Below are 22,957 nucleotides of genomic sequence, written 5' to 3' on the forward strand. Positions count from 1 at the left end.
GGCCAGCTGCGTAGATGGTCTTACAGAGAATTGGGTGGATGGTGCATGGAATAAGGACGGCTCTAGCAGTGACATTGATGGTTCCGGTGGCAGAGCAGTTACCTCTGGGCTACTATTTTGGCTGCTTGACTGCTCCTGTTTCTGCTTCGTGAGTTGATGTTATGGGAGGCAACTGCTTATCCACGACTCATGGTGCTTTGTGGAGTCCTCCACTCTGTGGCTGTTGTTTATTGCCTTCCTTAGGTGTGTTTTTAAGCTTCAGGCCCCTGTTATATTTTCTCTCTCTCCCTTCCTCTCTCTCTCTCTCTCTCTCTCTCTGGGGCGGGGGAGGGGGGGGACGGGGGGGGGGGGGGGTAGGTGGGTGTATCTTTCATTCTTAAATTCCCTCACAGAGAGTGCAATTCACTGTGTTGGTCACTCACATCCCTATGGGGCAGACTGATGCCAGGCCACCATCTAGGTCACTGGCCGGACTCTGAATGGTAGTCGGGCATTTACTCCTAATCCAATCTATCAGGGCCAGACTAGCAAGACCTCGGGGTGCAAAGCAAGGACACCTGGGGTCACTCCCCTCAGAAGGCAGCTCTCAAAGTGCTCCTCTGCTGCACAGCCTGTCCCCCTTAATCTTTCAACTGGAAAGCTGGGAGGAGCAATAAACCCACCTCTGGACAGAGTTAGGGTCATTTGCCTTAGAACAAAGAGGTGATGAGCTCAGTAAGACACATGAGACATGAAGAACAAAGTAGAGACGTCTTTGTGTCGGTCCGTTTAGGATGAAGCAAGAAACAGAGAAAGAGGGACAAGCAAGTGTGACAAGCTGTTCCCAACCTCAGGGAGCCTGAGCTCTGGTTGGGGATAATTCACTGAGGACCCTGAGGGCAAGATTCCATCTCTCTTGTTCACCAGCGAATTCTTTGGGCCTAGCACATGTCTGGTCCTGACGTTAGGTGCTCAAGAAATAGCTATTGAAGAATAAATGAGCTAGTTGAGTGAGGAACTCCCCTTCTTTTATTTTAAGTTATAAGGACTGGCCCCAGTGAAGGTCTGGCTTTTGAAGAGAAAAGCCTGGAAAGAAGATAAAATCTTTCTAAGCATGAAAGAAGCTCACAGGGGGATTTTAAGCAGGGAAAACCAAAGCCAAGCCTGGTCTGGAGAACGGTCCCAATGGCTTTTGTCTTTGATAAATGAGACACCTGTGACTTGGGATTACATTTCTGTAACTGTATTTAAATGTAATTTTCTAACAGAGTTGGTGCTAGTTTCAGTGTTAAATGTATGCAAAGAAAAACATTTTAATAACGTTCAGTTCTGTGTGCGAAGGCTGAGGGGCACCTCCCCACTGGTGCACAATGCTCTTTGCGGCTCTAGACAGTGACCTCCTGAAGTAAAGACTGTGCCCATTCATCGTTGTGTCTCCAGCGCCCAGCACAGGGCCAGGCACAATTCAGGTGATTGGCAAGTGTTGAATGGACAAATGGTGAAAAAATATAACTTTCTGCCCTGGCCGGGTTTCTAAGTGGTTAGAGCAGCCGTGGGCAAACTACGGCCCACGGGCCGGATTCGGCCCGTTTGAAATGAATAAAACTAAAAAAAAAAAAAAAGACCGTACCCTTTTATGTAATGATGTTTACTTTGAATTTATATTAGTTCACACAAACACTCCATCCATGCTTTTGTTCCGGCCCTCCGGTCCAGTTTAAGAACCCATTGTGGCCCTTGAGTCAAAAAGTTTGCCCACCCCTGGGTTAGAGTATCAGCCCACTGACTGAAGTGTCCCAGGTTCAGTTCTGGTCAAGGGCATGTACCTCAGTTGCAGACTCAATCCCCAGCCCCAGAGCATGTGTGGGAGGCAACCAATCAATGTGTCTCTCTCCCATTGATGTTTTTCTCTATCTCTACCCTTCCCGTCCACTCTCTGTAAAAATGAATGGAAAAACACCCAAGGGTGAAGGTTAACTATATATGAATATGTATATGCATATGCGTATGCGTATGCGTATATGTGTATGTATATGTATATGTATATGTATATGTATATATAGCTTCCTGTGGAACAGAGAAAAGCGGGAGCAGCAACTCCATCTATCAGTTCACCATGTCAGGCAAAGTGACTCAAGCATGTGTAACATCAGAATCAACCACTTTAGGTGGCTTCCCTGCCTTAGTCAGCCAGCCTTTGGTGGCAGAAGCTGGCATTGGATTCTGTATCGCGCCCCTCCTCCCTCCAGCTTACCCCTGTACACAGCTGTAGGTCCCTCTCCCAGCCATTGTCCCAGCAGGCTTTCAGATCATAGGGCCTCCAGCTTCTTAGGTATGTGGAGGTCAAAGTGCCTCCCTGCCATGCCTACTCCAGCCTCCATATCTACAGGAAAACCTTCTCTCCTTCCAGCATATGGCCCACTTTATTCTTCCACTTGGGCAACCTCATCTCTGACCAATCTTGGGGCCAGTTCTCTCTTCTACCCTTGGCCAGGGCTACAGCCTTGTAGCTGAAAATACCTCTTTCTCCAGGGACAAGCAAACCACCACTTGTCCCAGATGTGTTTCTCGCCTGGCCCCTCTCCCAGCTTTGTAGGGCAAGCTGAGGGAGCCACAGTTTACTGGCTTTCTTTGCTAACTGCAGACGAGGCAGGCTGCTCCTCACTGTGAGAGGTAGCCAGGTCCTGGGGGAAAAGATTGGCTCTTCTTGAAGCTGGTGTGGGTGAAGCCTGCACAGCACAGAAAAGGGAGGCCTTCAGGGCACCAGTGAACAGTATAAGGAGCCAGTCTGGCTTGGGTTGGGACTGGGGAAAAGTGGGAAGCCAGATTGGAGCGATCAGGGGTAGGGTGGGGTGGGCAGTCAAGATTATGAATGCCAGAGTGGGGAGCTACAAAGTTTCCAAACTCTAGTCAATGGGAAACTCACAGAAGAGAACCCTGATACCCAAGGACCAAAGGTGGAGACTGCATAGAGGCTGGTAGGAGGGGCAGAGGTGAGAAAGGGCTGGCCGGGCGCCCACAGACAGCAGCTGAAGTCCTGGAGAGATATCTCAGCTGTGGAGGGGTGCCACTGAGAACTCTGGGATCTAATCCCCAAGCTGGGCTCCCCAGCAGAGAGCACCAAATCTGAGGAGGGTACCCACATAACATCTAGCTGTGAAAAGCAGCAGGGTGCTGCTGCCAGGAAGTGGCAGCTGAAAGTTCGGGTACCCTCTTGAAAGGCCAATGCACAAAATTCCCTGTGGAGCCACCCACCTTGTGCTCTGGCAGAGGGAGGGTGAAGTGGACTGGAGCTGTGAGAGCAGAACCTGGTAAAGGAAAAAGTCACACACGTTCAGGAGACACAGAGATCCCAAATAAGAAGAACCCAAACAGACCTACACCCAGACACATCATAATTAAAATGCCAAAAAATAAAGACAAAGAGAAATCTTAAAGGCAGCAAGAGAAAAGAAAACTGTTACCTACAAAGGAGTTCCCATAAGGCTGAAACTTGATTTCTCTTTAAAAACTCTATAGCCCAAAAGGGAATGGCATGAAATACTCAAGGTAAGGAAAGCAAAGACCTGAGACCAAGATTACTATATCCAAAAAGGCTTTTATTCAAAATAGACAGTCAAATAAAGAGCTTCCCAGACAAAAAAAAAAACAAAAAAAAAGGCTAAAGGAGTTTATCATCACGATGCCAGTATTACAAGAAATGCTAAAGGGATTGCTGAGAAGAAGAAACAGAGAAAGAAACCTAGCCATACAGAATTAAAATAGCTATAAATAAGTACCTCTCAATAATAACCCTAAAGGTAAATCGATTAAATGCCCCAATCAAAAGGGGTAGGGTAGCTGAATGGATACAAAAACATGACCCAACTATATGTTGTCTACAAGAGACCCACCTCAAAACAAAAGACACACACAGAATGAAAGTGAAGGGATAGAAAAAATTTTTCCATGCAAATGGAAAAGAAAAAAAAAGCTGGATAGCAATACTCATATCCGACAAAATAGACTTTGAAATGAAGGCCATCACAAGAGACAACAAAGGTCACTACATAATACTAAAGAGATCGATCCAACAAGAGGATATAACCCTGGTAAACATGTATGCACCCAATATAGGTGCACCTAAATATATTAAAAACTTCTGGAGGACTTTAACAGAGAGGTTGACAACAATACAGACATAGTAGGGGACTTTAATACCTGTCTGACTTCACTCAACAGATCTTCCAGACAAAAACTTAACAAGAACACAGAGACTCTAAAGGACACACTGAATCAAATGGATTTAATAGACATTTATAGAACATTCTACCCCAACGCAGCAGAATATACATTGTTCTCAAGTGCACATGGATCATTCACAAAGATAGCAGGTGTGCCAGAAGAGGCAGAAGACCACATGTTAGGACACAAAACAAGTCTCTACAAGTTCAAGAATATTGAAATCATACCAAGCATCTTCTCATATCACAGTGGAATGAAATTAGAAATCAGCTACAGTAAAAACACCCAAAATCATTCAAACACATGTAGGCTAAATAGCATGTTATTAAGCAATGAATGGGTTACCAACGAGATCAAGAAAGAAATCAAAAACTCCCTGGAAACAAATGAAAATGAACACACAACAACCCAAAATCTCTGGGACACAGCAAAAGCAGTCCTGAGAGGGAAGTTCATAGCAATACAGGCATACCTCAAAAAACAAAACAAAACAAAAAAACAACAAGAAAAATCAGCAATAAACTACTTAACTCTACAACAAAAGAACTAGAAAGAGAACAACAAGAAAAACCCAGAGTAAGTATAAGGAAGGAAATAATAAAGATTAGAGCAGAAATAAATGACATAGAAACTAAAAAAACAATACAAAAAATCAATGAAACCAAGAACTAGTTCTTTGAAAGGATAAACAAAATTGATAAACCATTAGCCAGACTCATCAAGAAACAAAGAGAGAGGACCCAAATAAATAAAATCAGAAATGAAAGTGGAGAAGTAACCACAGAAACCACAGAAATACAAAGGATTGTAAGAAAATACTATGAACAACTATATGCCAACAAGCTGAACAATGTGGATGAAATAGACAAATTCCTAGAAAAATACAACCTCCTGAAACTGAATCAGGAAGAATAAAAAAACCTGAATAGGCCAATAACAACCAATGAAAGAGAAGCAGTAATAAAAAAAATTCCCACAAAACAAAAGCCCAGGTCCAGACATCTTAACAGGGAAGTTTTTCCAAACATTCAAAGAAGAACTAACACCTATACTCCTCAAACTATTTCAGAAAATCCAAGAGGAAAGAATACTTCTAAACTCTTTGTATGAGGCAAGCATTATCCTAATTCCAAAACCAGATAAAGACACTACAAAGAACGAGAATTACAGGAAAGTATCCCTGATGAACATAAATGCTAAAATCCTCAACAAAATATTAGCAAATTGCATCCAGCAATACATTAAAAAGACCATACACCATGATCAAGTGGGATTTATCCCAGGGATGCAAGGCTGGTACAATATTCGCAAATCAATAAACTTGATACACCACATAAACAAATTGAAAGGCAAAAATCACATGATCATATCGATAGGCGCAGAAAAGGCATTTGACAAAATCCAACACCCATTTTTGATAAAAACTCTCAGCAAAGTTGGGATAGAGGGAGCATATCTCAACATGATAAAGGCCATATATGACAAACCTATGACCAACATCATACTGGAAGTTCTAACCATAGCGATTAGACAAGAAGAAGAAATAAAAGGCATCCAAATTGGAAAAGAAGTAAAACTGTCATTATTTGCAGATGACATGATAATGTACATAGAAAACCCCAAAGACTCAGTCAAAAAACTACTAGACTTAATAAATGAATTCTGCAATGTAGCAGGATACAAAATTAACACCCAGAAATCGATGGCTTTTTTATACACCAATAATGAACTCACAGAAAGAGAAACTAAAAAAAAAAAATCTCATTTACCATTGCACCAAAAAAATTAAGATACCTAGGAATAAACTTAACTAAGGAGGCAAAAGACCTATACTCGGTAAACTACAGGACATTGAAAAAAGAGATAGAGGAAGACATAAACAAATGGAAGAACATACCATGTTCATGGATTGGTAGAATCAGCATCATTAAAATGTCCATACTACCCAAAGCAATCTACAGATTCAATGCAATCCCCATTAAAATACCAATGCATATTTCAAAGATCTAGAACAAACTCTCCAAAAATTCATCTGGAATAAAAAAAAAGACCCTGAATAGCCACAGCAATCCTGAGAAAGAAGAACAAAGTTGGAGGGATCACAATACCAGATAACAAGCTATATTACAAAGCCACTGTTCTCAAAACTGCCTGGTATTGGCACAAGAACAGACATATAGATCAATGGAACAGAACAGAGAACCCAGAAATCTACCCAAGCCATCATACTCAATTAATATTTGACAAAGGAGGCAAGAGCTTACACTGGAGTCAAGATAGTCTCTTCAATAAATGATGTTGGGAAAATTGGACAGATATATGCAAGAAAATGAAACTAGACCACCAACTTACACCATACACAAAAATAAACTCAAAATGGATAAAGGACTTAAACATAAGATGGGAAACCATAAAAATATTAGAAGAAGACATAGGCAGCAAAATCTCAGACATATGCCAAAGCAATTTCTTTACCGATACAGCTCCCAGGGCAATGGAAACTAAAGAGAAAATAAACAAATGGGACTACATCAAAATAAAAAGCTTCTGCACAGCAAAAGAAACCATCAACAAAACAACAAGAAAGCCCACTGCATGGGAGAACATATTTGCCAATGTTATCTTCGATAAGGGTTTAATCTCCAAAATTTACAAGGAACTCATATGACATAACAAAAGGAAGATAAATACATAATCCAATAAAAAAAATGGCAAAGGACCTAAATAGACACTTTTCAAAAGAGGACATTCAGAAAGCCAAGAGACATATGAAAACATGCTCAAAGTCACTAATCATTCGAGAGATGCAAATCAAAACAACAATGAGATACCATCTTACACCTGTCAGAATGGCTGTCATCAGCAAATCAACAAATGACAAGTGCTGGTGAGGTTGTGGAGACAACGGAACCCTCTTGCACTGCTGGTGGGAATGCAGACTGGTGCAATCACTGTGGAAAACAGTATGGAGTTTCCGCAAAAACTTAAAAATAGAACTCGCACTTGGCCCAATAATCTCACTTCTAGGAATATACCCCAAGAAATCAGAAACACCAATCAGAAAGGATATAAGTACCCCTATGTTCATAGCAGCACAATTTACAATAGCTAAGATTTGGAAACAGCTTAAATGCCCATCAGCAGATGAGTGGATTAAAAAAACTGTGGTACAGCTACACAGTGGAATACTACGCTGCTGTAAAAAAGAAGGAACTCTTACCATTTGCAACAGCATGGATGGACCTGGAGGGCATCATGCTAAGCGAAATAAGCCAGTCAGAGAAAGATAAATATCACATGATCGCACTCATTTGTGGAATATAATGAACATAAACTGATGAACAAAAGTAGAGCCAGAGCAGGGAAAAATTTAGAATATAACAGAAGTAATCCTGTTATTTACAGATCTTTAATATTTCCTACAACTTTTGTGATATCATACTATGTTAGCACAGTTTTGGTAATATTATTATACTTAAAATCCTTTGTTTCTTGAAATATTAATGTTTACTGCATGTAATATTATTATATTTAAGATCATTTTTCTTGGATAATTATTTATTGCATGTAACATTATATTTAAAACTGTTTTTCTTGAGATATTGTTTATTGCACGTAACATTATTATATTTAAAATCGTTTTTCTTGAAATAAAAAAAGTATAAAAAGGTCCCTAAACTCCTCAGCCCACCTGTGAGTGACAGGTCTGCAGGCATGTGCCAGGCGTAATTGTCCTGAACAGAGGTTCCTTCCTGAGCTGACTTCTCACAGGCAACCAGAGTCACCAAGCAAACGCAGTTTGGCAGTTCAAATTCTTGTACCTGTTCCAAGTCATTTCCCTACAGGCAGGAGGGGGCTGCAGCCCATGAAAGCAGTCCATCATGTTCCGGAGCCTCTTGTCTCCTTGAGAATTCCCAGTCAGCACCGCTTCTCCTGCCAGCTGCCTCAGAGGACCAAGGGGTCCTGCTCACAACTAGAGCCTTCTAGGGGCTTGATAAGACAGCAGTCAAGCCCATGCCAGTGGCCTCATTTTCCAGCCCAGCTTTTCCCAGCATGCTACTGGCCTCCCTCCTCGCCCCCACACCCCCACCCTCAACCCCCTTTGCATGGATAGGCATCCCAGACCCTGGTTCTGCTGCCCCCTGCCTTTTATATCTTGGCAAAAGCATCTCTGCTCAGGCTATGGTTTTCCATTCTCTGTCTCCTTTTATGGGTTGGTCTTACCTTCCCTGAAACAGTTTGAGTTCCCTGAGGGCAGAACCATGCTTCTCACAGCCCCTGGTACTTGCTAAACCTTCCATCCATCACATGAGTATAAACTAAAAGCTCACTTACCAGCATCACTCACCAATGACAGAGTGGGGCTCAGTGGGAGGAGAAAAGCTTTGCACCCAGAAAATGACCCCAGGACATCACACATGTGCCGTCTTTGTCTTCTAGGAGTTTTGTCTAATCTGCATTTGTCTAATTCTGAGATTATGATTCTGATAAGTGAACTCTGCAGGGTTAGGTGGAGTTTTGTCAAAGGGAACATCACTCCCATTCTCAGTTGCCCAGAGTATCACCTAGACCTGTGTGAGCCGTGTGAGTCGGAGGGTAAGTGAATCGCTTTGTTCTGTCCTGAGCTTTGAGAACCATGGTATCCCTGTCACCCGTTCAAGGAGATGAAAGGTCATAGTAGGAACAGGAAGAGGTGCGCCTGCAGCTGGCCACACGCTCTATGCCAGGAGTCCGGGTTTGCAGTCTTCTTGGTGTCGGTTTCCCTTCTGCCAAGTGGTGATAAATGCCCAAGCCTGGGCCCCTTGTGCTCTGAGGACCATCCTTCAGGAAGCGCAGAGCATCACAGAGGACATAGTGCCCTCGGAGTGACTGCGCAGCAACAGCAGCGGTGGGACCCAGTGGAGATGACCCTGCTGACCCCTCCTCATGAGGCCACAGATTGTGTCAGAGGATCCTTCGTAATTCAGTTGCTAGTTTGGGTGGTTTTGTTTGTCTGGTTATGTTATGTTATGTTATGTTATGTTATGTTATGTTATGTTATGTTTGTTATGTTATGTTAGTTATGTTATGTTCGTTATGTTATGTTAGTTATGAGATACATACCTCCTTTATGCCTTCCTTTATTGTTTTTTATAGTCCCTTGGCCCATCACTTTCTATGTTTTAAGCTGGAAACTTTGTCTTTACAATACTTACTTAGTATATGTCCCCTTTTATTGTTGCGAGTCAGATTTTGTGTTTATTACCTGTCCCTGCCAGTTTAGACCCAAAAATCAGTATTCTACTGTCCCTTTATGCAGAGATAATTCCCCTTTAAAGAACCACTTCAGACTTTGCTCGTGGCCCTTCACCACTTCCTTCCCAGACATGTTGCCGGCTGGACATCCAGTCCTACTGGTCTCAAGGTTCCCCTATCAAGAATCAGCTCTCCAACCCAGCTGGCATGACTCAGTGGTTGAGTGTTGACCAGGAGGTCATGGTTGGATTTCTGGTCAGGGCACATGCCGGGTTTCGGGCTTGATCCCCAGTGTGGGGCATGTAGGAGGCAGCCGATCAATGATTCTCTCTCATAATTGATGTTTCTATCTCTCCATCTCCCTTCCTCTCTGATATCAATACAAATCTTTAAAAAAATAAAAGTATCAGCTCTCCAGATTCAGACTCCTGCAGAACCTCATTTCTGCCTGCCTGCCTCGTCCCTGAGCATGATCCCGAGGCAATCATTACACCTGGCCCAGCACCAGGTCACCCAGTACCACCAGCTCCCAGGGACTCTCCCACAGACCAACTCCTATTCTTGCCACCTTCACAGTAAGGTGTCTCATTTCCAGTAGAAAGAAAAGGAGATACAGCCACACAATTGAACCATTTCTTCTCTGTTCTTTGGGTGTGAGTAATTCTGATGTGTCAGATGGTCTCAGTGCTTGTTCCATTCCAGGAATCAGGCCTTCTTTAGGAAGAAGGCGGGGTGTCATTTAGAAAAGAGCTTCTCAAACCTAAATGTGCCCCTGAGCACCTGGTGTAATGCAGATTCTGACTTGGAAAGTCTGGGGTAGGTCTGGATGTTGCTGGTCCGTCCACACACAAAATGTTTCCCACACCCCTACAGGGCATCTAACGCTTCTGTGTTGAAAGGATAGCGGCATGAAAGCTCTGGTTGAGATTAATTTTCCCTTAGTCATCTGCATTGGGAGATCCCTGAAGCTGACACACATTACACTTGGGAAATATTTCCGTAGTGAATTCATTAACTCTTTACTGAAGGCCCACTGTGTGCTGAAGACGGGATAGAGGCACACCAACCTACCAGGGCTCATAATTTAGAAGGACATGACGGCAATGCTGAGGACATCAGCTCTGTGGAGGTAACTGTGGGCACACAGAGGAGAGCCTCTCCACCTTGCAGGGCCCTCCAGGGGATGCACCTGGGCCAAATCTGGAAGCTAATAGTTTCAGTGCAAAGAGGAAGGGTGTTGCACACGAAGGAGTAGATGTCAGCAAGGCAGGCATTCCGTCATATGGCCCAGGTATGGAGAGAAGACGGAGAGGCCATTGGGGACCAGATCATGGAGGGGGGGCCTCCTGTGTTACCCCAAGGGCAGTGGGGAGCCCAGAGCTTTCATGCCTAAGCATGGTGAGGGCCTCTTGGGGAAGAAGGACTCCTTGGCCAACCACACAGGGGGCTACTGGGATGCAGAAATCGGGGCAGGGAGACCAGCTGAAAAGGATGATTGCCCCTGAGTGCACTTTTAGTAGGAGCGCTTCTAAAGTCCTATATTTATTGCAAAACCAATTCAAAGTGCTGCTCAGCAAAGGAGGCTAGATTTTCGGGCTAATTTCATGAGACTCTGTAGACAAGGAGATAGGTCGGCAGTCAGGCATGTCTGAGGTAGAAAAGACCCCTGCTAAGCCTTGTCAAGTGTATTTCCCAGTCGCCTCTACAGCTGTCCACCTGTCCACCTCCCTGCCAAGGAGAAAAAGCCCAGGCCCTCGGGGTCAGATGGCTGCACCCTGCCCTTTCCAAAAGTCAGACCAATTATTGATCAAGTGCACTGAAGAGCTGGCTGGGGTAGGAAAGGCATTGATTTTGAATCATAGGGTGATAAGCCCAGGAGGGTGCCCAGCTTTGCTGAGAGGAACAATTGAGCAGGGATCAGAGTTGCGGCTGTGTCCATCAGGTTTCATGATGATGTTACCCTTCTGCAGACTGATGCGTGGGGACTTGGCCAGAAAGACAGAGGAGAGAACCCCCAGTTCTCTCCTTCATTGCCCTGCCGGGTGTCCAAGATCCCACCATTAGGGTACCAACATTTTGTTCTAGAGCAGTGGTTCTCAACCTTCTGGCCTTTTAAATACAGTTCCTCATGTTGTGACCCAACCATAAAATTATTTTCGTTGCTACTTCATAACTGTAATGTTGCCACTGTTATAAATCATAATGTAAATATCTGATATGCAGGATGGTCTTAGGGGACCCCTGTGAAAGGGTCATTCGACCGCCAAAGGGGTCGCAACATTACAGTTATGAAGTAGCAACAAAAATAATTTTATGGTTGGGTCACAACATGAGGAACTGTATTTAAAGAGCCAGAAGGTTGAGAACCACTGAAGAGGATGATTTCCAACTAATATGCAAATGCCGCCGGCAGGAGCCACTATTAAGCCAAGGGCCTGCAAAGGAAAATCACAAGTCAAATCTAGTTGACCACCTGTTTTTGTACAACTGTGAGCTAAAAAAAAAAAAAAAATGCTTTTTACAGTTTAAGTGGTTTTAAAAAATCAAAAGAAGAACCATATTTTGTAGCACATGATTATTATATGAAATTCAAATGTTAGTGCCCATAAAAAAAGTTTTTTTGGCACACAGCCATACTCATTTATTTACATACTAGAGGCCCAGTGCATGAATTCATGCACAGGTGGGGTCCCTCAGCCTGGCCGGTGATCGAAGCCTATCGGTGGGCCGGGGGAAGGGACCCCAGGAGGTTGGCTGTGGGAGCGCAGTGACCACCAGGGGACAGCTCCTGCATTGAGCACTCAATGCAGGAGCTGTCCCCTGGTGGTCAGTGTGCATCATAGCGACTGGTCGAGCAGTCGTTCTGGTCGTTGGGTCGTAAAGGTTGCTTAGGCTTTTATATATATAGATTAGCTCATGGCTGCTTTGACACTACCACAATAGAGCTGAATAGTTTTGACAGAGATCAGATGGCTTTCAAAGACTAAATATTTACTATCTAGTCCTTTACAGAAGTTTGCTGACAACTGCATGAAGCTATTATTTTCCATTGACACCTTCGTGAGAAGTAGTTTATTGGAGTACCTAGCACAGCCAAGAATGAATGGACATCAAATGGACATATGTAGATAGAGGCAAAAGAGTATAAAGTTCAAGGCAATTTTAGCATATCTTACAGGTGATGAAAACTTAGGCTAAGAGTGATTGAGTGACTTGCCCAAAAGCTAACCACTGGCAAATGGCAGAGATAGAATTCAAATTCATGTCAGTGTATCCCAGAGGGCACCAAGGTATCAGGAGGAAGGAAGAAGGATCGAACAAGGAGGTTGGGAATTCCCAAAGGAGCATGTAACCAGCGCATCTCAGCAAACTGTTCAGAAAAGACACAACCTGCGTACCCGTAGGCAACATATTTAACCTCTCAGTCACCTTATCTATAAAATGGCAATGAAACTTACCTTGAAAGGGTAGCAAGAGTTGAATGAGAAAAGTAGCACCTAAGAGGTGCCCTAACATTCATTCTCTTTCCTTCCACCCCCCCCCCCCCCCAACCACCACCACCAACTCACATCCCCTATTGAGCCTGGCCTAGTGCACTATCCCCTTGAAATTATAACTCATTTAGAAATAATCCCATGCTTGTAGACTGCCTGCTCTCAGATACTATTTGCCTGAACCTAGAGTTGCCTCTGGTTATCTTATGGGCCAGAGAAACAAAACATGAGCCTGAGACTTGGGTGTTAAGCTTCAAACCCAAAGATTCTGGAGACTTCCTTTCTCTTGACTCTCCTCCTCATCAATGTTTTCTCCTTTCCTGTGGCTCCCTTCCTTACCTTCCTCTCCCTTCCCCTTTCATTCCCTCCCCGTTCTTGCTCTGGCTCCTTCCCCCTCCCTTATCCCCAAGCATAGCCCTGAACCCAAAGCTGGAGAAGACAATGGGGTGTGAGGTGTGGGAGTTAATACAAAGTGGTGAAGGTGGAGCTGGGTGGGGGGTAGGGGCTGGAGTCAGCCCTTAGCTCCATCATGATCCACAGGCTTTGCTGAAACCGCTTCCCTGGCTGACCTAGGCTACCTCAGCTGTAAAGAAGATCCTAATCCTTGGCCATATTATTTTGTAGGATTGTTAAGAAGGCCGCAAGATGTTCTAGGTATGAAAGTGCTCTACAAAATGTAAATCACTGTACACACACATACACACACACACACACACACACACACTGAAATCCATAGAATTGGGTATGGCTGTGTGGTTTGACCATCAGGTCCTTGGTTTTGGAGCTTAAGACTGGGACTAAAAGGAGACAGTGGGGAGGGTAGAAAGAGCACAGTCCAGGGCCTGGAACCAGGCCTCAGTCCCAGCTCAGCTCTGCCCCGGTCTGCAGCCTTGGGAAAGTCTCTCCTGACAGGTCCAGCTTCCCCAGCAGAAAACGGGACAATGTGGGCTTCTTGTGAGGACAAGATGAAAGGCTGCGAGCAGCTCTTTTTAGTTCCCTTGATTTTGATGCTTAAAATCACAATGGAGCAGTTTTCCTGAAAATAATTGGAAGAGCCATCGCTGAGGCCTGAATTCCACTAACGCCACAGTGACCCAGGCAGGTGCTCTGGGTTTGCTCACATCTGCCAGGCGAGCCCCGTGTTCCTAGCTGCGGCCTCGTGGGGCCCTCCTCCGTGAAGTACGACCTGTTTGGCATCACTAACATCCCCGATCATTAAGGGGAAACAAACAGCTCTGTGCACGATGCTGATTTACCTACTCGGTGGCGACTCCATGTGCTTAAAGACCTGCTGGATAAAAGCGCCCAAGCTCCAGCCTGCTTCCACCTGCCCCTGTGGCTCCGGTGTGAGCCCTGGAAAATGGGCCTCAGAGTTTTTAGATCAGATCATCTCAGCCCTGAGGAGGATGTGTGGGTAGACTGCTCACCCCAAACGGTACTCAAGCACAACGTAGTCACCACTGACAGTTTTCACTGTTTGCCAGGCCCCGTCTGAGGGTATTGTATGCAAGCTCTCGTTTACTCTTCACCACACCTGAAAGTGGTTATTTCCCCACTTTGCTGATGAGAACACTGAGGTTAAGACTCTTGCCACACAGCTAGTAATATGCAGGAGCAGCAGCAACCCCACCCTTGTCCGTCTGCAGACATGGAGCTCCTGCCCTTTCACCTGCAATACATCTCAAGGCAAAGGAGGACACACACCGGCCATCTTTTGAGACCACTGGAGGAAAGCTATTTTGAGGAAAATTCTTCGGTTAGAATCCTTTCCTCGTGTTATGAAGAAAATGTGTCATTGCACGGCAGGGCAGCCTCGAGAGAGAGGTGTGGTTGGGGGTGTCACTCTGCCCCACAAGCCACAACTGGGACCAGCTTTCATTCAGGATAGAATAGCCATCTCTCGGGCTTCTTCCCTCTTTGGGGACCAGGAGGGGTTGGGGCTTGCTTATGGACACACATGGCGAGAGGTAGAACCACAGCTGGTATCAGGTCTCCTGACTCAGAACCCCACTCTCTACCCTCTCTCTCTGTGGACCTGGGTCTGCCCCTGAGCCTCATGTGGTCAGCCTACTGCCTCTTCCACTGACAGTTCTTGCAAAATATTTGCAGCCTGGTAGAGTTTATCCCTGCAGGGAGTCAGCAAAGGATAGGGCTTCAGAGGACTTGCTCTAAAGCCAGAAAGATCAGGGTTCAAACTCAGGTTCCATCATGCAAGGAATAGCTCAGTGCCGCCAGTGAGAGAACTGAAGGAGAAGAAATTGAAGATACTAAAGTCAGTTTAGGAGTCAGACCAGCCCTTCAGTGCCTTTTGCTGGCTGCATGCCTTTGAGAAGGTTATTTGAGGTCTCAGCCTCAGTTGTCTCATTAGTGAAATGGCCCTCCTACCACCTCTTTCCTCAGGCAAATTGATAACACGTGTAAGAGGCCCAGCGAAGAGTCATTAAATGGAGGTTTTCTTCCTGCTCTCTGCATGACTGGGTGGTGTCAGCTTAGAAACCAATGTCATCACCTGCACACTCCCAGACACGGGCTCTAGTAATGAATGTGACCCACAGCAGGCCACCCATCTCTCCTTGCTGCACTCGCCCTCAATTAAAGTGGGCAGGACGCTGCCTCCTTCTCCCCACATGGATCTCCAAGACGCTTCTCTCTTCAAATGGCTCCTGGTGGGTAGAAGGACAGACTGGACAGTGATGAGGCAGCTCAGGTCTGCCAGGGAGCCCTGGATTCCCAAGGTTGAGTGTATTATGAGCCTTAAAATGCCAGTACAGGGCCTTGGAGCATTGATCCCACTCTAACCACTCGGCGGGATAGCTGTGCTCACAGCACAGCAGAGAGGCTCTCAAAGCTGCATTCAATTCAAGGAAATTACCTCTGCAGTTCATCTGTGCCAGGTGGGAAGGAGTCCCGGATGAGGGCAAGCAGGTGAACCACTCATTCCAGGACCGGAAGTCAGGGCAGTGACCAGGCAGGCAACCCAGGAGCTGTGAGAGCAGAGAGCCGGGGCGCCCGACCCTGTAGAAAACCTTCCCAAAGGGGGTGGCACTGAAGCTGAGATCTGAGGGCGTCAGTGCACTGCACCAGGTGCACTGAGGGGTGGGGAGGAGGCCACAATGGGAAAGAGCAGGGAGGAATATCCACGGGAGAGCGGCACCTTCCAGGAATCGGTGTGCGTCCCTTGACCAGAGGTAAATGGACTTACGGTTTGTCTTTTGTCTCCTTGTCTGTTTTCATGACTGATGTGGTGAGATTTCCAGTGCAGACAGTGCATGAAGTAGACAGAACTTTCCAGAGATTCTGTAGGGCTGTGGGCATAACAGCCTGGCTTCACTAAAGGTGGCAAGGCGGGCCTGAGTGTGGCGGGGGTGCGGGGTGGGGGGAGGCCTTCTGCCTGCCTCTCCATGGAGCCCAACTAGCCTGAGGCCCGACTGCCTTCAGACAAATATCTTCTCCCAATGTGGGGTCCTTGGCCGGGAGACTGGCGTCCACTGGTCAGGCCAGACAGAGCAAGGCTTTGCCCTGGGTGCAGCAGGCGTGGGTAAGCGGGCTCCAGCAGAGGTGAAGGCTCAGGGAGGCCTATGGGGCCGGCAGCGGCCCATTCTCACTGTAGGCGAATGCAGGGCACCTGTCTGGGGGCCCTGGAAGCTAGTACACTGAGAGAGGACTCACTTCTTTACTTTTTTATTAATTTATTTTCCAATTACAGTTAACATACAATATTATATTAGTTCCAGGTGTACAACGTAGTGATTAGACACTTATATAACTTACAAAGTGCTCACCCCTATAAGTCTAGTACCCATCCAACACCACACATAGTTATTACAATTTATTGACTATATTTCCTACGCTATACTTTACATTTTCATGATTGTTTTTAAAACTGACATTTGTACTTCTTAATCCCTTTCACCTTTAACACCCATTCCCCCAAACCCCTCCCATCTGGCGACCATCAACTTGTTCTTTGTATCAGTGAATTTGTTTGTTTTGTTTCTTCATTTGTGTTTTAGCTCTCCCATATGGTATTTGTCATATGGTATTTGTCTTCCTCTGTCTGACTTATTTCATTTAACCTAATAACCTCTAGGTTTATCCATGTTGTTGCAAATGGTAAGATTTCATTCATTTTTATGGCTGAGTATTATGCCATTGTATGTGTGTGCCACATCTTCTTTATCCATTCGTCTATCCGTGTACACTTAGGTGGCTTTCATATCTTGACATTGTAAATAAAGATGCAATGAACATAGGCGTGCATATATCTTTTCAAATTAGTGTTTTGGATTTCTTTGGATAAATACCTAGTATTTATCCAAATACTGGGTCATATGATAGTTCTATTTTTAATTTTTTGAGGAACCTCCATACTGTTTTCCACAGTGGCTGCACCATTTGCAATTCCACTAACAGTGTGTGAGGGTTCCCTTTTCTCCACTTCCTTTCCAACACTGTTGTTGATTTTTTTATGATAACCATTCCGATGGGTGTGAGGTGACACCTCATTGTGGCTTTAACTTGCATTTCCCTGATGATTAGTGACAATGAGCATCTTTTTATATGTCTATTGGCCATTTACATGTCCTCTTTGGAAAATGTCTATTTCTGCTCATTTTTTCTTCGGTTTGTTTGCTGGTTAGGTGTTGAGTTGTATGAGTTCTTTATATATTTTGGATTTTAACCCCTTTATTAGATATATCACTGACAAATATCTTCTCCCAATTAATAGGTTGTCTTTTTTGTGTGTGTTTATGGTTTCCTTTGCTGTGCAAAAACTTTTTAATTTGATGTAGTTCCATTTGTTTATTTTTGTCTTTAACTTCCCTTGCCTGAGGAGACATATCCCCCCCCCAAAATATTGCTAAGAGCTATGTCAAATACTGCCTAGGAATTTTGTGGTTTCAGGTCTTACATTTAAACTTTTAATCCAGTTAAATTTATTTTTGTTTGGTGTAAGAAAGTGGTTTAGTTTCATTTTCTTGCATGTATCTGTCCAGTTTTCCCAACACCATTTACTGAAGAGACTGTTTTTATTTACCCCATTGTATAATCTTGCCTCCTTTGTCATTGATTAATTCACCATACAGGCATGGGTTTATTTCTGAGCTTTCTATTTTGTTCATTGATCTGTGTCAGTTTTTATGGCAGTCCCATGCTGTTTTGATTACTATGGCTTTGTAATATAGTTTGATATTAGGTAGTGTGATACCTTCAACTTTGTCTTCTTTCTCAAGATTGCTTTGGTGATTCTGGATCCTTTGTGGTTCCATATAAATTTTAGGATTATTTCTTCTAGTTCTTTGAAAAATGCTATTGCCATTTGATAGGGATTGCATTGAATCTGTAGATTGCTGTAGATTAACATAATAATAATTATGTTAATTATTCTTATCCATAAGCACAATATAGCCTTCCATTTATTTGTGTCTTCACTTCTTCTTCAATATGTTATAGTTTTCCAAGTGCAGGTCTTTTACCTCCTTGGTAAAATTTATTTCTAAGTATGCTATTCTTTTTAATGCATTGTAAATGGGATTGCTTTCTTAATTAGTTCAATATTGTTACATAGAAATGCAATTGATTTCTGAATATTAATTTTGTATCTTGCTTCTTTACTAAATTCATTTATTAGTTATAATCATTTGTAGTGGTATCTTTAGAGTTCTCTCTATATAGTATCATGTAATCTGTAAATAATGGCAGTTTTATTTCTTTTTTTCCAAGTTGGATGCCATTTATTTATTTATTTATTTATTTATTGGTCTGAGTCCTGTGGCTAGGACTTTTAATAGTATGTTGAGTAAAAGTGATGAAAGTGGACATCCTTGTCTTGTTCCTGATCTTACAGAAAACGTTTTCAGCTTTTCAACTTTGAGTATGATGTTAGCTATAGGTATGTCTTATATGACCTTTATTATATGAAGATATGTTTCCTCTATCCACACTTCACTGAAAGTTTTTATAGTGAATGGCTGTTGGATTTTGTCAAATGTTTTTTTCTATATCTATTGATAAGATATATGATTTTTATCCTTCATGTTGTTTATGTGGTATATCATGTTAATTGATTTGTGGATATTAAACCAACTTTGCATCCCAGGAATAAATCCCACTTGATTATGATGTATGATTTTTTTTAATGTATTGCTGAATTTGGTTTGCAAATATTTTGTCAAGGATTTTCGCCTCTATGTTCTTCAGGACATTGGCCTATAAATTTTTTCTTTTATGTTTTTGTCTGATTTAGGTATCAAGGTAATGCTGGCCTCGTAAAATTAATTTGGGAGCCTTTTCTTGAGAGGGCTCATTTCTGATAACCTGGTTGAGTCAGGTCGGTATTTAGCATAAATGTGACCTCATTTGCAGCCACAGTTTAAGACAAGTCGGTTGTTTGGTTTCAGTAATGAGGCTTTATCACCTAGATAATGGTCCTTCTATTTTTATTTTTTATTTTTTTAAAAAAGGTAAGCTTTGCAATCATGTACAACTGATCTGCAGATTAAAGAGATTTACATTTCTGGAATATGGAAAGTATACATAAACCATTTTTACAAAAAGACTGGAAATGTGTGCATGAAAAACTATACTCTTGCATTGTAAATGCTTTTCAAAGCCGTAAAAGTAAAGATTCTTGAGGAATAGCTACTTTATCTTTCGCTAATCACACATTTGTCCCAAGATAAGAAAATTGCCTGGAAAATGCTCATGTTTATTGGACATAGGAGAGAAGAGCTTCTATAAATCCAAGAGAAAGTACCCTGGCTGGTTGAGTTAATGATTTCCCCTTTGGGGAAATTATCTTTCAGAAGGCCTGCTCTTAAATTGCCTGGTTTCCGTACCTCTCAGCATCATTTCTGCCAGATATGCTTCGGTTTGGGTACTGAAAAGTACGTGAACTGAGGGGATTAAAGAGGATGAAAGGGTTGGGGAGAAAGCAGCAGCCAAGCTTTGGGCAAGGGTCCTGGTTTCTGAACACCATAGGGTTCACTTCAGTGGCAGCATTGGCTGCTGCCCAACTGCCCAGGAGAGAGCTTGAAGCTAGGGTGAAAGGGGAGGCCACTGGGTTTAGAGTAATGATACCTAACACTAGAGGCTTACAGGGGAGCTAAGGCACTCATACAGGCATCAGAGAACCCTGAAGAAGAAATGACCCCTTCACAACACGTGGACAGCCAGGATTGGGGTGCAGTTGTCTAGCCATGGAGGCAGGACAGAACTTAGATCTCTGGGGCCCTAGAGAAGCAGCGTGCAGCCCTTAAACATAGCCCGGTAGACTGGCAGTAACACCTTCAATTCCGAGGGGCAGGACTGAGCAGGAGAATTCACAAGAAATGCAACAAGAAGCAAGTCCAGCCAGAGCAGGGTGCCAGGGGAGTTCCCTGAGCCCCAGAGTCTGCACACAGCACCTTTCACGAAGCACCCTTGTCATTCATCCCCCAGGCATTTAGTGAGAACCCACTATATTCCAGGATTGTACCAGGCAGTGGATATGTAAAACCAAATAAAACAGACACAGTCCCTGTGCTTGCGGGATGTCTGATGGGCGCAGGAAGTGGGTGGGTGGAGAGTTGCAGACAGACAAACAAGTACAGAAATGAATGAATTGTTAGAAGCCAGCATGGTACCATGAATGACGGGAGATGATGCTCTGAGAAGGCGGGAGGCACTAAGTGACCTAGACGGACTCAAAGTCAGCACTCAGTTTTATTTATATGATGAGCAGAAATCATCCATGTGTGTGAGGCACAGAGCACAGCCCAGGAGAGAGGAAGAGAACTCAGGAGCGGGTCCTGAAGGGAGCTCCCCACCTGTCTCACCCCTTGGAGCTCCAGAGCTTCATGGTGGTCAGGTCGGGAGAGGTGGCCCCACAAGCTGAGCCCCTTTCTCCCCTCCATGATCCCTAGAGGGAACTTTTCCTCCCGTTCAAGGAGGAATAGCCACAGGAGGAACTGGGGGTGACTGTGCCCACCTTGTGGGCTGAGACAGAGCCATGGTTTGCTGTACATAAGATGAGCACAAGTGTTTTGTACAATCAACTCCAGTGCTGCTCCTGTAAACTTCCCAACCTGCCTCTCTGAGAATAGGGAGAGCATTGGGGCGGGTGGGGGGGGGGGGGGGAGGCATCTGGCTTCGGACCCAGTCTCTATTACAATCCGGGTTGGAATGGTTGGCATCTTGACCTCCCTGCAGGAAGGGCGGGGCCTGAGCACAGCCTTGAGGCTTAACCTCTGTGCACAAGAACACCTGCCCCTCCTCCTCCTCTGTTGTAGTTAATTAGGATAGCTCCTTTCAGTGGGAATTCAAAGGTAGACAAAACCACATGATTTACTCCTCAAAAATAATGTGCCTATAATGTGTTGGGCACAGGGTTAAGTGGCTTGCGTTTTTTATCTGACATAAACCCTATCTGCAGCTCTGAAATAGGTGACAATATCACCAATGTGTGCATGAAATAGGTGACAATATCACCAGTGTGTGCATGAAACAGGTGACAATATCACCAATGTGTGCATGAAATAGGTGACAATATCACCAATGTGAGCATGAAATAGGTGACAATATCACCAATGTGTGCATGAAATAGGTGACAATATCACCAGTGTGTGCATGAAACAGGTGACAATATCACCAATGTGTGCATGAAATAGGTGACAATATCACCAATGTGAGCATGAAATAGGTGACAATATCACCAATGTGTGCATGAAATAGGTGACAATATCACCAGTGTCTGCACGAGTAAACTCAGATGGAGAAGGAAATGACTGGCCCACAGTACATGGTAGCAAGTAGCACCACTGATTCACAGCTGGGTCTGACGCATAGCCTGAGTTCCTCCCTTTAGGGTAGTTACTTGATATCCCCATTCTGCAGATATAGAAACTGAGGCTCAGAAAGGTTATGCAACATGCCCAAGGTTACTCAGTGGGAAGGGCAGGACCAGCTATTTATGGGTCTCAATGCAAAATGAAAGTGGCGGGGGGGCGCTCCTTTTTTAAAATTATTAAGAATTTTAAGGCAGTGACAGCAGAGCATAGACCAACCATGGGGCCCTTCTGAGCATGAAGCTAGTCTTGGAGCCAGGATTGGATGCCCAGCCTCTGAATCTTCACCTCCTCCTACCTCCTTCCAGCTGAAAGTCCCACCTCACAGTTGCAGACAGCGGTTTTGAAAATGTGAAGAGAAAACCTGGAATAACGTAAGAATGGTATAAAAATGATCATAGTAGTAGTAACAACAGGCCTCTGTTCCTGGTGCTTTGCATATTTTTTTCTCCAATTCCCAAAGCAACAGTGCAAGGTAGATTTGTATTCATTCTGCAGATGATAAAATAAGACCAGAGAGGTCTGGTGATTTACTCAAGGCCACACAACCAAGAAGAAGTAGAGCCAGGGTTCAAACCTGAGTGTGTTCAGCTGCAGACTTAACACTCCTCAATGTAATTAAATTGAAGCTAATTCCCCATGGTGTGGCCCTGTCAGAGGGGAGCCGCTGCATGGATGGCTCAGGAGGTGGCTATCAGGAGTGTTCTGATGTTCTGCAAATGAATACCAGGCCTAACCCAGCTGCCCAGTGACCTTTCCAAAGCACAGTCTGGAGACTTCATGCTCTCACGAAACCCCCATTTATGGGTCTTGGCCCTAAGATGAAATCCAAACCTCTTACCTAGCATTCTGCATCTGACCTCTGCTTTCCTCCTCCAGCCCATCTCTACCTCCTCAGACACCTCCAACTCAGATGCTCTGGATGGCCAGTGGAGATAAGAGTGCTTACTGCTGAGCAAAGGTAGCTCCATAGCTTCCCCCTATAGGAAAGGAAGTCTCTTGATACCCAAGGCAAAGTCACAAATCTCTTGGAGAAAGTCTTGAAGGATGCCAGGTGGTTGATGCCTGCAGAGATTGGTTAGACTGTCAGCTGCCTGAACAATGGGTATTCAGGGAGGCCCCCTTCCCATCCCTCCTACTTCCCAGCCTCCCACATCCGGCCACTCACCTTGTAGGAATCCAGCAATTTCCTAAAAATCC

General features: G+C 44.3%; 1 protein-coding gene across 1 annotated transcript in view; it reads left to right on the forward strand.

The window, feature by feature from the left end:
* Positions 1-22,957, forward strand: part of CLSTN2 (calsyntenin 2) — a 554,129-nt gene that overhangs the window by 430,975 nt on the left and 100,197 nt on the right. The window lies entirely within an intron of this gene.

Source organism: Myotis yumanensis, unplaced genomic scaffold, assembly GCF_028538775.1.
Source record: "Myotis yumanensis isolate MYYU_CA2020_CCGP unplaced genomic scaffold, mMyoYum1.0.hap1 SCAF_14, whole genome shotgun sequence".
Taxonomy (NCBI): Eukaryota; Metazoa; Chordata; class Mammalia; order Chiroptera; family Vespertilionidae; genus Myotis; species Myotis yumanensis.